Here is a 15,257-nt window from a genome sequence, read left to right as displayed (position 1 = left end):
TTTGTCATATGTGGTGATAATTTGTATGCTTATAATCTTGCTAGGCTAGCAAAACAAGCATGGAGGTTGATCTCTAATCCTCACTCATTGATAGCTAAAATGTAAATGGCCAGTTACTATCCAAACCACTCTTTTTGGGATGCAGAACTTGGAGATGCTCCATCCTATTCTTGGAGAAGTATTTTAGAAAGCCGACCAGTTCTAGTTGTTGGCATTCAATGGAAGGTGGGAACTGGTGAAAATATTGATGTATGGCAGGATAGTTTGATTCCTGCTTGCCCAAAGTATCTTGTACACAGACCGGTACACATTACTATCAGCAATGTAGCAGACTTGATTGATAATGCAACTAGAACATGGAAGCAAGATGTGTTGAATGCAAACTTTCAACCGGAGGTAGTTACATGTTTCCTCAACATTCATTTGAGTCGAGTTGTTGGAATAGATAGATATAGATGGATGCTAGAAAAAAAAAAAAAGAGAGGCAAATATATGGTGAAATCGTCCTACTGGATTGCAAGAGAGAAAGTCATGGGCAATCTCCTGACATCTACATCCTTTGGTGATCCTTATCAGAGTCTCTGGAAGAAGATTTGGAAACAAAGGTTCCTGGCACGGTTAAAATATGTATATGGAAGGCTGCCAACAATATTCTTCCTACTGATATTCAGGCTCGTTGCATTGCAAGCTATGTAATGAAACTTGGGAAACAACCAGCCATGTTTTCTGTCATTGTCCTGTTGCTCAAGAAACCATTGCAATTGCTAATATACAGATCATAGATTGCTTACCTTGCAGTATCAAGGATTGGTTGATACTTCAGAGCCAACATCTTACTCTAGAGAACTGGGAGCGACTTATTATGCTTCTATGGGCCTTGTGGAAGAATAGAAATAGTAAGCTATGGAATGACATAAACAAGAGTGCACATGAGATCGTTGTTGCTACTACTACTTGGTATCAGCCGTTCTTGCAAGCACAACAAAGGTCAAAACAGAACAAACCAGCTCATCCAGGTAAATATTGGACTTCACCTATAACACAACAGCTCAAAATCAATGTTGATGGAGTTTTCTTGCCTTCTAAACTATTGGAGGCATTGGTGGAGTAATCAGAAGAAGGGATGGATCCTTGGTGGCCTGTTTCCCTAAAGTAGTTCAACATGTCTCTTCTCCCAAGCATGTAGAATGGCTTACAATTCGAGAAGGCATTGCCTTTCTTCAGCAACTTGGTGTGCACGATGCTTGCCTTGAAAGTGATTGTTAAGTCGCCATATAAGAGATTGGAGATGATAACTTTGAGCTCAATGTACATGCCAATCTACTGCTAGACATCCACCATAGTCGGCACTTTGTAAGGGGCCTGGATTTTATTTTTGCACCTAGAACTGCCAATGCAGTAGCACATAGGCTAGCTGCTATGGCGTATGAATCCAATATTGACCAGGTATGGATAGACCAAGCTCCAATTTGTATTCTGGATGCTTTGATGTTTGATTGTAATCATCTTGATTAATCAATAAAGTTTTTGATGTTTTACTCAAAAAAAAAAATGTGGTGATAAATATCTCATTTAACTATTTTCAGAACAATTATTTTTTTTGAAATAATATTATGTTGATACTCTAATACTCAAGCCAGAAAAAGTCATTACATATCATCCCTCTACAATTTATGGGTAGATAAAGAGTTTGTGGTAAGAACCACAGAGATACACAGATTAGGTCCAATCATTTGACCGTACCGATGCTCACTTATTCAAGAAAGCCTATAAACTACATAATATACAACAAGTAAATAGGCATAGTTCAAAACAAAATACAACTAAATTTTCTCCTTGGCCTTAACACTAGGGCTAGGAGGTTTTCCAGGGCATAGTGCACTAAGCACTTCTTCAGCGGGAATTTTCTTGGTCTTGGAAGAGTTCTTGTTTTTTGAACCTAGTGGACGACCCTTTTCTTCTTTGGTTCCATCTTCACAATCTGCATAGCTTTCTTTGAAATGAAGCTCTCTTTTGGTACTAGGACACCTCTTGTGGTTTCCATGAGACCTAATGATTTAGCAGAGAATTTTGTATGAAACTCGGGTACTTTTATTTTCTTGGCTAGTGCAGATGGACTAGCAACGGTCTCTCCGTCCTTGAAAAACAATTTTAGTTTCTTTGGAGAAGTGTAAGGTATAGTAGGACTACTTCGTTTGCTTGGCTGCTGCTCAGCATCAACTGGAACCAAAGCCAAAGCATTATCTGTAGGTCATTACGTATCACAATACGCTTGAGCTGTTTCTATGGGGTAGGAGAGCTAAACAGGTTACGTGCAATTGGAGGCAGAATGGGTGCATGCAGTCCTTGAAAGCGAAATGCCCCATTTTAAAAACGCAGGTTAGTAAATCCTAGGAATTAGGTGGCAAGAGTAAGCTGTGTTGGCTCTTCCACAACTGCCTGTTCTCCCAGTTCTTCTGTTGCAGTATTAGGGTAGGATCCCTGCTCATGAACAATTAAATTCCAAGCTTTGCATTTACCAACCACGTTCTAAGAAAAATACGTGATCTCTTTGATCGCCCTAGGAACAATCTTTAGGTTTTTTTTTTATACTTTTTTTTCAAATGAAAAGGTAGAGAGATATCATGGGCAACATGAACCCTAATTTTACCTGTATTGCCAAAAAGCTTCTGATCAATCTCCAGGAACTTTCCTACTATGGATGCAACATTCATAATAATACTTTTTCTTCCAAAGCAGGAGGGATGCCAAGGACGCAAACCCAGAACAGCAGTGTCTGCCTAGGGATGGTTAGAGGATCTTCCATTCCATCGTACTCCTGCAATAGGAATGGAGCTCGGCTAAAGTACCATGGGCCTCCCCAAAGTACCTTACTTCAGTCTCGCTTGAGATCAAATGAGAAGACGAAGCGATTTCGGGTTCTGTCTTCAACTTGAAATCCACCATCAAGAACCCAGATATGCGTAAAATGGCGATGCAAATCTGGGGGTCCAAACTGTTTCTTTGTGAAGGGATTGGCCAAAAGATAGGCTTGAGAGGTACGTTGATTTTCGACTCCAGTCATGTGTGAGATATCGATCACATCCGAGTCTGCAAGAGCAAGGGAAGTTGTGAAGCCAGTAGTGACAACATCTATGGAGGACATGGTGTAGCAGGGCGGTGGAGATGTGTGTAGTGAGCAGATATTAGGGTTAGGGTTTTCTTAGGGAGCGACTAGAGAGACGCTCTTAGGTTCTTTTTTACTATTTTCAAAACAATAGTGTGATGAAATAGGTGGAAATGTGAAGAATTAAACAAATAGGTCATATATTTAACTCTCATTGTATGAGATCTGCACTTAGCCAACTCGAAAAAGGGAGGAGAAAGATATGTTGATACATGGATTTAATCAAAGATGAAAATCAATATGTTGCTCAAACAAATATGCCGATGAATAAAGCAAGGAAGCTACCATCAAGAGATCTTGATGACGTCTTCAACCGTTAGACTTGATAATGGAAGACTATGACGAAAAAGATCTAGGTAGATAGGCTAGGGAAGGGCTCATCCTGGGCCAAGATGGGGTAGGCATGGGAAACCCAATACCCAATGGAGAAACACTCATGCCAACAAACTATCCATAGGCAAAAACCTTCAATAAAAGCATAAAGGGATGCAACTATGTCTGCAATATTCCCGTTGGAAAAAGTCTCTCATAACAAAAAGGAACACTTATGTAGACGAAAATTTCATTGTTAAAGTGGCAAGCCAAATAGGAACAGCCTATAAGTTATGAAAATAGGAGCAGCCTTTTAAATGTATTTTTATGGAAGGATAACAACCTCTGAAAATTCCATCGGCATAAGTGCAATCACTTTTTATTTTATATTTTCAATTGGAGGCTTGGGCAGCAAAAATATCATTTATAAAAGTGAGATTATTTTGTGGCAAACATTTAACGACGATTACATTTGTCGCCAAAAGTGCACTCCTTTTAATTATTATATCATTCAAGAATTTTTCCCAAAAGCATATTGCCGGAAAACATTAGATTTTTTTTTTTTTTTGTATGGGCGTCTTTTGTTGATGAATTTTCAAGTTACTAGAGTTTGGACCAAACACATATTCTATGTATCTTTAAACACAAGAAAAAAATAATTTAGTTTCTGACCTAGCCGCTCTCTATTAGGTATCTCGTTGAAAACCTTTCTTCGACCAAATCTTTCAACTCACCCAAACTCGATGGTTGATGCCATCCCTAGCCTTGTGGCTGCTTGCCTCCTCTTAGCATACGCTGTCGACTTGACAGGAGGGCTGTCTCCGGCACTGTTTTGGTCACTACCTGCATCGTTGAAGTGGATCGATGGATTTCAACCAGATCTACATTATGACCTCTGGCTTTGCAAACCGTACAAAGACGAGGATGGACATGGTGGGGATATCTTGGGCGAGCCTACTGGTGGTGAGCATGATGAGTTTGGTGACGGAAGTCATGCAAAGGTGGAGGAGACTATGACGGGTTTCTGGTCTCGTGTGGCTGGTGTCGGGACTGGAGCCACGCCATTGGATTCTCGATACTAGGCTGGGTGTGAGGGAGAGCAGCCGGCTGCATTAGCTCTTTCATTGGTGATGCTGGCTAGGAACGACGACATTGGGTTTTGGTTGAAGGACGAAGACACTAGTGGTTGTGGTGGCCTTCGATCTTCGTATGCAAGCGGAGTCGTCAACTGGTCTGGTTCTTTCAGCAAAGGAGGTTGCTGCGGAGGTGTTGAGCAGGTCGGTGTTGTTGGTGAATGGGAGCAAGGAGGGGTGCCCTTAGCAATTACTAATTGGGCCATCTCGGTTTAGTTTTGGTCTGTGGGCTGCGCTTGGGTGTTTTGGGTCATGAGCCTCCTTAGTTAGGGGAGTGGAGGATGATTTGCCATCCTCTAATCCAAATATTGTTTAATTACATTTGGGTCGCAAAATCTAGTTTGCTCGGTTGATAGATTTATTTAACTTGCTTCTGAGCTTTTAGGTTTTGTTAGAATAAAGGTACATAATTTTTTTTTAAAAGGTGGGTGTACCTGGGAGTGCGAGGTTCTGTTTTTTTAGAATAGGTTTTTTGTATGTCCTAAAAGACAACTATTTTTATCGGCCTCTCAGGGGTATATCGTTTCTGGAACTGCTTGCTAAATTATAAAATTGGCTGACCTCCTTCAATTCAAAAAATTAATTTTCATCTACAAAAGGTCATCATTTTTTCTTCTTCTAATTTTTAATTGAATGTTGTCAACTTACGTATGTTGTGGGAGTTTTTTGCTGACAATCTTGTAGTTGGTAAACATTGTAACGCCCTAATTTTCACCACACCAAATTGGAAGTGTTATAGTGCCATGAATATTTAAGAACACAAGCTAAGAGGGCTTAACTCATGCCCTAAAGAAACACAAGGCAATTTAGTTTAAAAATTTGAATAGTAAGATTTGGTGGAAAGCTAAAGAAGTTCTAAGTGTGGTGATATTGACCACGTTAGGTCAGTTAAAATGGCAACTCAAGGAATACTAAAAATAATGGGTTTTAGTTCCAGGCATCACTTTGTGAAAGAACATAGTAACGTTACTAAATAATGGAGAATGATGGAGAACATAGTAACGTTACTAAATAGTAACGTTAACGAAGTTATCAATCCAGAACAATGGAAAATAAGACTCATGAAACTCAAGTTTGGTCTCGAACACTTAGTACAACAAATAAAAATTAACTGAAGGAACTGAGCAAAGATTCAGGTCATTACAATCAAACTATCACCTCAAAGAAACAATGACAATTAAAACAGAGGTAATTAAATATGTGAATGCAATTATATCGAAAGGTTTAAGGTGAATACACAACACCCAGCTCAGTCCCGAAGTCCTCCTCAATCCTCGTGCACAGTACCTACAAGACCAACTATAGTAGGGGTGAGCTTTCATCCTCACTGCTCAAACATCAACCCTAGCTAGGATTGAAAACCAAATAGTAATTGGCGTCAGTTGAGTAAAACGAAATAAAATCTATAGAAGTTTTTCCAATGTAAAATCAAATGGAAATCCAAGTTTTTCCAATGTCCAAACCTGATGACCTGTCTAATACTAGCCAACTACATCCTCACCAAAGATTTAAATCTTCAACCATTGGTGAAGAGTAGCGAGAGTGTCCATTTATGTTGTACCACCTAGATCTAGTGTCACACCACAAAGGACGTCAGACACTATCCTGTTCGTACAGCCCCTCCAGAAGTCACTATGCCCTGCTCACTCTCAAGTCATCCTCATCAACTCAACTAAGAAAATTTTATAAAGCATTTACAAACAATAACAGAATTCAGAAAAGCCGCTAACTAGGGTGAGCCACCCTACCTTGATTGTTAATTCCTGGTGACATATCGATGCACATGAACTTCCTTTACTGGTCCTCTATCGATGTCAGTCCAAAGCTTGGCCAAAGTCCTAGTATAACAGAAATCACAGATTTTCAATCTCATGCTCTGTTAATGTCCAAAAGTTCAGCGGTAGCTGAACCTCGGTTAACGGTGATTCAATGGGCGGACCGCTAGTTGTGATATTCAGAGCTTCCGTTTACCTGTCAAGTAAAATACAAAGGGCGTCAGAGGGAGACCACGTTGGGCGGTCTTCTCTTCTCCGATGCCTGAGTTAATCAATGTATTTATGTTGACAAAGTAAAAGTAGGTGAGTAGTAAATGCGTAATTAATGAGGAGAGATGAGCGAACCTTTTATAGGTGAGGAGGGAGCTGATCTTCTCCATGTTTTCGATGTAGGACTTATGTGCTTCAGTCCCCAGCTTTTGGAGCTTTTGGTGTCATCTTGGCGCGACTCGTGGTGGCGCGTCGGCGGTGATCTGGGGGTAAGCCAGGGCTCAGGCGGTAGCCTGCTTAGCTGTGTTCCCGTAGGTCACTCTTTTGGTGGGAGTTGGTACCGCTGGCGGTAGTATGAGCGTGGCTCATTGTAGCTAATTATGCTTGCAAATGCTCATGTAAGTACAAGTCTCCCAAGTCCCCAGTCAAGGAGGGCCATCTTGGTTGGGGAGTTGCCTAGCGGTTCGAAGTGTTACTTCTGCTAGACTTGCAAAAGCAATTAGCGTCAGTGTATTGTCAACCATGGACTTACTGAGCAAACGCTTTGTACCTTCTCGGGTGGGCCCCTACTAGGCCCCCCTAGGGAGTCCCCCACTCCCCAGCTAAGATAGACCTTCGTTTGGTCAGTATATTGTTTGATGAGGGGAGCTGCACTGAGCAGAGGGTGTTGGGTAGCGAGCCCAATCTTTGATACCCAAGTGGCGGGGGTCAACATGCCTAATCAGGGCCGTCGTAAACTGTTGATGTGTCCTCGTGTCTCGGAGCGGCGTAGCCTGACTATAACGCCACACAACGGTTGTCGTCAAGATGAGGCGTTACCTTAGGAATAGCCGTTGGTGAAAGTCCCTCCGCTGATAGTAAGCGGCAAGTAGTGTTGCTGGGACCAACTTGGTGGTGGCCCAATGAGCGGGGTTGTGCTCCGTTGTAAGATGAAAAAGGGGAAATTCCGCTGGCGGAGTTGGGCTTAGCGGAGATTGCCTCGCAAGATGAAAAGGGAGAAGTTCTGCTAGCGGAGTTACGCTTAGTGGAGATTGTCTCACTTGCAAGATGAAAAGGGAGAAGTTCCGCTAGCGGAGTTGCGCTTAGCGGAGACTGTCACACTTGCAAGATGAAAAGGGAGAAGTTTCGCTTAGCGGAGACTGTCTCACTTGCCAGATGAAGGGAGAAGTTCCGCTAGCGGAGTTGTGCTTAGCGGAGACTGTCTCACTTGCAAGATGAATGGAGAAGTTCCGCTAGCGGAGTTACGCTTAGGGGAGACTGTCTCACTTGCAAGATAAAGGGAGAAGTTCCGCTAGCGGAGTTGCGCCTAGCAGAGACTACCTCACTTGCAAGATGAAAAGGAGGAAGTTCCGCTAGCGGCGTTGCGCTTAGTGGAGACTGTCGTCAAGATGAGGCGTTACCTTAGGAATAGCCGTTGGTGAAAGTCCCTCCGCTGATAGTAAGCGGCAAGTAGTGTTGCTGGAACCAACTTGGTGGTGGCCCAATGAGCGGGGTTGTGCTCCGTTGCAAGATGAAAAAGGGGAAGTTCCGCTGGCAGAGTTGGGCTTAGCGGAGATTGCCTCGCAAGATGAAAAGGAAGAAGTTCTGCTAGCGGAGTTACGCTTAGTGGAGATTGTCTCACTTGCAAGATGAAAAGGGAGAAGTTCCGCTAGCGGAGTTGCGCTTAGCGGAGACTGTCTCACTTGCAAGATGAAAAGGGAGAAGTTCCGCTTAGCGGAGACTGTCTCACTTGCAAGATGAAGGGAGAAGTTCCGCTAGCGGAGTTGCGCTTAGGGGAGACTGTCTCACTTGCAAGATGAAGGGAGAAGTTCCGCTAGCGGAGTTGCGCCTAGCGGAGACTGCCTCACTTGCAAGATGAAAATGAGGAAGTTCCGCTAGCGGCATTGCGCTTAGTGGAGACTGTCTCACTTGCAAGATGAAGGGAGAAGTTCTGCTAGCGGAGTTGCGCCTAGCGGAGACTGCCTCACTTGCAAGATGAAAAGGGAGAAGTTCCGCTAGCGGAGTTGCGCTTAGCGGAGACTGCCTCACTTGCAAGATGAAAAGGGAGAAGTTCCGCTAGCGGAGTTGCGCTTAGCGAAGACTGCCCGATGAGTTGTGACCTGCCTCTTCTTCTGACGGCGTTCGACATGTGGCCGACATGTATTGGGTTAGCGTGTGGAATAACGTCTTTGCAGCATGTCCGTCTCCTCGCCATTAATGCGAGTAATCATGGATTTTGTAACCGAGGCAACCCCTCGATTAATCAGGAGATTAAGTGTGATCGTGGGCCACGTGTTCGGTTGTCGTGTGACGTCGTTTTTCAGTGGATGGCCTAGATTGCTTTGATGTTGACATAAAAGATAGGGAAACCTGGAGGTTTAACACTTTGTTCTTTTACCTATTATCGTCACTCTCAAGCCTTGCTCTGAGATCTGAGAAGGTTCTGCAATCTCCGTTTAGCTGTCGATCTTTGGAAGACGAAGATTTCCTGAAGTGAAGTCGAGCACTTTCGAGCATACCAGAGTTTCTGTCGTCGAGGTTGGTAGCCCCAAATCTCGTTCCTGTTTTATTGGTTTTTTATTTGCTTATGTCGATTTCTGGCTTTTTGTTTTTCGAAGTGGTTTCTGGCATTCTCCGGTGTCTCTAAGGGTCTAGAGTTGTGTTTGGGGGTGGGTTTTGGGTGTTTGATAGGAGATTGAGGATTCTTGCCCTGGTAGATGGTCGAATCTGGGTTGGAGTGAGTGCGTTTTGTTCTTGTTTTGGCATTTTCTAGGTTTTCTGGGTATGGGTGTTCTTGATGTTCTTGAGTGAAAACAGAGATAAGGGTGAGTTTAGATCCTGTTTGAACTGACTGGTTTGGGTTTTAGGGTTTGTGATGGCTAGCGTCGTAGAGACCTGGAGCAGAGAGGATTCCGGGTCTGACGTGTCGTTCAGAGTGGCGGATAGGGTGTTTATTGACTCGTTGTGTCTGTCTACCCATGCAGGAACCTCACTGTCCGAACCGCTAAACATTGAGCCGCTACAGACCATACCTTGGGAGGTGGCAATGGGTCGTGCAGAGAGTTCTAGGGTGAGGGAGGAGGTTGCCGCCCGCAAGCGTTGTGAGGAGAGACTAGTGAGTAACAACGCAGCCAGCGGTTTCGCCGAGGGAAGAGAGGTTGGGGGTGAAGTGGAAATCACGTGGGTCCTTCGCAACGAGACTCCAGTGGATAAGGCTGTAGGACTGATGACCGCGGCGGCGGTAAATCATCTAAAGAGGATATTCCGTCTTTCTAGCGTAGTGAAGCTGCGTCCACTGACGGGTGATGAGAGAGCTTCTATTTTGTCGGCGGGATATGATGCTGTCCACGAAGCCATCTTCCGCAAGGGGGTGACGCTGCCGCTGCTGCCAAACCTCCAAATTTTGATCTGCGAGTTCGACCTTGCGTTTGGGCAAGTCTGTCCCAACATGTGGGGGCTACTGTTGGTGCTGAACTCGCTCTGGCATCTGTCAGGTTGTGAAGGGTCGACCGTGGCTGAAGTGCTTCACTTTTATGAGCTTGTCTATGTGAACCGACAGGGCTGCAGTGGGCAAGTGAATTTGACCCGTCGTCAGGGTGAGCCCCAGTTAGTTTAGAATAAGAAGGATTCGATGTCCTTCTGGCAGCCTAACTATTGTGTCACTACCAGTGGCTGGGAGTACAACGCAAGGGCGAACGAAGGAACTCCGACGTTTAGGATTAAGTCGGAGTTCCAACCAATTCGAGGTTGACGTTGTTTCCCGTTACTCAAACCTGGCGGTTTTATGCCGCGTGATGCCTTGTTTGTTTTTTTTTTTTTACCACTATTTGTACTTTTGTAGCGGGCTTGCTATTCAATTTGACACTCGAGGAAGAGTGCCGCTTGCCAAGGATCAAGGGCTGCTGGAAGAATCGCAATCTGCTTGACCTCCACCTACTCACTGGTTGGGAGTTGCTGGTTGACTTATAGCTGACACGCACCCTAGGTAAGTATCTCCCGCCAATCCTGCCTAAGTTTATTTTTTCCATACTGATTAACGTTGTGCTTTTTAGATTCACCGCCGCGGAACAAAGCGAGCCGCGACGCTTTTGACAAAGCAATGGATATTGCGGAGCTGCAGAACTTCTTGGAGGGAATGTATGTCGCCAGGCTGGCTGCGCAGCAGACCACCGTCGACCTGCAGACCCTGGTGGTAACTCCCTCAGATTCCCCCGTGGTGTTGGCCATGCCGTACCACTCACACCTTGCCCTCGCTGATCAGGCCGTGGGAATGACTGAAGGTTGTCCCAAGCGGGACACTGCTGGCGAGAGCTATGTCAATCCTGCTCCCGAGAGGGAGGTGGAGAAAGAGCAAGTCCAGCGGCAGGGGCCTCATAAGGAGCAGGCTGTGCCGCAGCAGGGGCCAGTTACAATTGTGGGACTGGAGCCACAGAATCCGCCAAGGCCTGCCAAGGTGGGTGCCACCCCAGGTGTTGTGCTGCGCAAGCGGCGGAAAAATGATGGTCCCGTTGTGGATGATGCAGATGAGTCAGTGCCTGTTAGGGTTCGCTAGCAGTAGAAGAGGACGAGGGTGACTGTAGCTGTCGCAGGGGAGACGCCGGCTGGCGGTTTGGATTCTTTTTCAGCCTATGAGGAATTCCTGACCGATCCCAAGCGGGAGTTTCTGTTCCAGCTCTGCGAGAGGCTGGGACTCGGCGGATTGGATGGAACCGCTAGCCCAACAGTGCTACAGCAGTCGCTGTTTGGCTCGGCCTTTGGCCATTTCTCCGTCGGGTTACGTGAGCTCTTCCTGGCAATTTCGAAGCAGCCTGAGGTCGAGCCGCAGTTGCGGGAGGAGCTGGAAGTCCTGCGAGGGGAGTTGCCGGACGCTCAAGCTAGATTGGCGGATAAGGAGCGGCAGCTGACCAAGGCGGAATGCGATGCCTTAGATGCTTGTGGCAAGATGAGAGTGGCCATCGAGCAAAACTTTGAGCGGAACGACCATATCAACCGGCTCCAGCAGGATATAGTTCAGCTGAAAGAGCAGATGACGGCCAAGGTTAAGAGGATCGACATTCTTCAGAAAGACTCTGCTGCCAAATCCACCGAGGTGAATAAATTGGAGGGTGTGGCTGCCCAGCTAAAGGCGGAGAGGAGCGGTGTTGCAGTCACTGCTGTGGATGCCTTCAAGGAGTCTGCGGCGTATGAGAAAGCTTTGAAGGAGGCGGCGAAGGCCGGTGCTGCTGCCAACGTAGAGCTTCTGAATAAAAAGGGCGCCATTGACTGGGCGAAGGCGTCCGGGTCCACTAGCACACCCATCCAGTCGTCAGCCCCAGGGGGCGGGTCCTCAGCAGTTCAACCTGGCTTGTGCTCAGGCAGTGGGGAGAGTGATCATGACCTGGCGGAGGAATCCCAGCGGACTCCGGTGCCTACCCAGTCCGAGGTCTCTGGGGCCAATGTTCTGGCGACTCATACCCGGCAGGACTGGACCATCATGACCCCAAGCCCGACTGCGCATGGCTCTGATCAAACAAGTCGTATAGGCGTGCAGCAACCGCCGGCCGAAGGTGAGCAGGGCGGTGCTGAGAATTGTTGAAGACGTTGCCTTCCGCCACACTTTCGTATTGTAATGCCGCTGAGGCCTGCATATATGTTATTATTTTTTTTTGTAATGACTATTTTTGGGCGGGGAGTCCCGAACTTGAATAGACGAAGTGTGCTTGAAAATTTTCAGTGTCGTATGCCTTTCGATTATTGTTGTTTGAATGTTGCTTTTACAGCCAGAGTTTTGACGTCCTTTTGTTAATCATCGAAACATTAAAGGAATTAAAATTGCTCCAAGTGCACAGTGTAGCGGACGTGGTCCGCCAAATATTGTTGGCGTTGCCACTTGAACCTGTGCCTGGACCTGGTGACAATGGTTTGAATAATTCCTCATTTCATTAATTAGCCGACTTATTAGCGTTTACAAAAGTGGGTTTGTACCCGTTGGGTAGCTTCCCGTAGCTAAATATTGAACAAAAATTTAGCTAAGTCAAGATGCTCTAGGGTAGCGGCATGGCTATTTGTAGTAATACCGAAGGTATTCGGTATTCCAAGGGTGGGTCGTTGTAACGCCATCCTTGTCCATTAGGTAGAAGGTTATGGGGCTAATGACTTCTATAATTTTGTATGGACCCTCCCAAGTTGGGCGAAGTGCCGTTGGTGGCGGAATAACTTCCTTCATTGCCCAGTCCCCCAGCTGGAGGTTCCGGGCTTTGACTCTGGATTTATAAAAACGTGAAACCCATTGCTTGTTTTGCAAGTTGTGCAGATGGGCTTTGTGGCGTTTTTCCTCGAGGAGGTCTTTGTCGAGGTTGACGCCTTCGCCGTTGGTCTCGGAGTGGTAGCCTTCGATTCTGGCGGTAGGTTGTGTGACCTCAATGGGTAGGATGGCCTCAATGCCGAACATCATATAGAATGGCGTTTCATCGGTGGTAGAAGTTGGAGTGGTCCGGATGGCCTACAAAACTTCCGAGAGTTCCCCCCCCCCCCATAAACCCTTGGCGTCGTTGAGCTTCTTTTTGAACAGCTTCTTGATTATCTTGTTCGCTGCTTCGACTTGGCCTTTGGTTTGGGGGTGAGCGACAGATGCAAAGCTCATCTTGGTTCCCAAGTTAGTGGTGAAAGAGATGAGTTCCTTGTTGTTGAACTGTGTGTCGTTGTCTATGATGATTGTGTGGGGAATGCCGTAGTGGCAGTAGATGTTCTTCCAGAGGAAGTGAGTTACCTTGGCGGTAGTTATTGCCGTTAGCGACTCCGCCTCTATCCATTTGCTGTTGTAGTCGATGGCGACGATGATGTATTTGAACTGGCCCTTGGCGGTTAGGAATTTTCTGAGCAGGTCCAGTCCCCATATGGAGTGGATCCATGGGCCGATAATGATTGACAGGGGTTCCGTCGGGGCATGGGGGAGGTCAGCATACTGTTGACATTTGTGGCAAGACCTAGATACCTTTCTGGCGTTGTCGCCGAGCGTGGGCCAAAAGTATCCCTATCGCATTGTGAGATTGGCCAAAGACCTGGCGCCCAAGTGGTTTCCACACTCCCCGGCGTGTATCATTGTGAGCACGTTTTTTCCCTATTCTGGGGTCAGACATCGGAGGTTGGGATGAGAAATCCCCTGGTGGTAAAGTTTGCCATTCTGTATGTTGTAACGAGTTGCTCTCCGCTTGAGTTGTCACGCCTCGACCTTATCCGCTGGTAATGTCCCATTGCGCTAGTATTCGATGATTTCATCCATCCAACTAGGCCTGGTTTCAATGTTGAAAATCTCCGCCAGGGTTTTTGTGATGCTTGGCTTGTCAAGGCGCTCCACCCTTGTGTCCGCTAGACATTGGTGTGGTTGAGCGGTTGCTAGCCTCGCTAGTGAATTAGCCTTGGTGTTCTTTTCCCTGGGGATCTGTGTGATGGATTTTTTGAGGAGTGTCTTGACGTATCCCAAGTATGCCGCTAACTGTTGGTCCTTGGCCTGGAAACTGTCATTGACATGGTTAACCACTAATTGGGAATCGCTGAATATGAGTCGATGGCGAGGAGTAAGTCGGAAATGAGTGCTTCATATTCCGCCATGTTGTTTGAGGCTTTGAAATTGAAATTCAATGCGTATTCTACGTTTAGTCCCCCTGGTCCTATGAGGATGACTCCAGCGCCGCAGGCTTTGGCGCAAGTGGAGCCGTCAACGTGGAGGTTCCAGTTTGACTGTTGCTGGGGGGCTGGCTCCTCAACAGTTGTCATTTCAGTGCTGGCCTCCTGTGTGCCTTGGTTGGGTTCATCCTGACGCTCGGTGAGCTCAGCGATGAAGTCTGCCACCGCCTGGCCTTTCATGGAAGTTCTTGGTTTGTAGTCGATGTCGAACTCGCTGAGCTCGATGGCCCACTTGCTGAGGCGCCCAGAGTGCTCAGGATTTTGCATTACCTACCTTAGCGGTTGGTTTGTTAAGACATGAATGGTGTGGGCTTGAAAATATTAGCAGAGGCGTCTAGCGGCAACAATAAGTGCAAGAGCGAGCCGTTCCAGGGGGATATCTTGTTTCTGCCCTGTTCATGCCTCTGCCGGCGTAGAATATGGGGAGCTCCTCCTGGTCCTCTCGCCAGACAATGGCACAGCTTACCGCTGATTGTGATACCGCTAGGTATATGTACAGTGTCTCCCCTTGCACAGGAATAGAGATAAGTGGGACTGCTGCCAAGTACTCTTTCAAGCTCTGGAAGGCCACCTCACAGTCTAGGTTCCAGTTGATTATCTTCTTGTGGGTCGTCTTTAGGACCTTCAAAAATGGGAGGCATCCGTCAGTGAGTCTGGAAATGAACCGAGAGAGGGCGGTTAGCCTGCCTTGGAGGCTCAGAACGTGCTTTTTCCATTCTGGGGCCTTCATGTTGAGGATGGCCTGCACCTTGTCAGGATTGGCCTCTATGCCCTATTCACTGACTATGTAACCTAGGAATTTGCTGGCGCTGACGCCAAAGAAGCACTTTTCTGAATTGAGGCGCATACCATAAGTTAAGAGAATGGCGAATATGATTATGAGGTTTGCCACTTGTCCGCTGGCTTTGATGCTCTTTACCAACATGTCGTCCACGTATACCTCTATGATTTTGCCCAGATGCTCAGCGAACATGGCATTCATCAACCGTTGATAAGTTGCACCGGCGTTCTTCAAAC

Source organism: Rosa chinensis, chromosome 6, assembly GCF_002994745.2.
Source record: "Rosa chinensis cultivar Old Blush chromosome 6, RchiOBHm-V2, whole genome shotgun sequence".
Lineage (NCBI taxonomy): Eukaryota > Viridiplantae > Streptophyta > Magnoliopsida > Rosales > Rosaceae > Rosa > Rosa chinensis.
Note: the sequence above shows the minus strand (reverse complement) of the source record.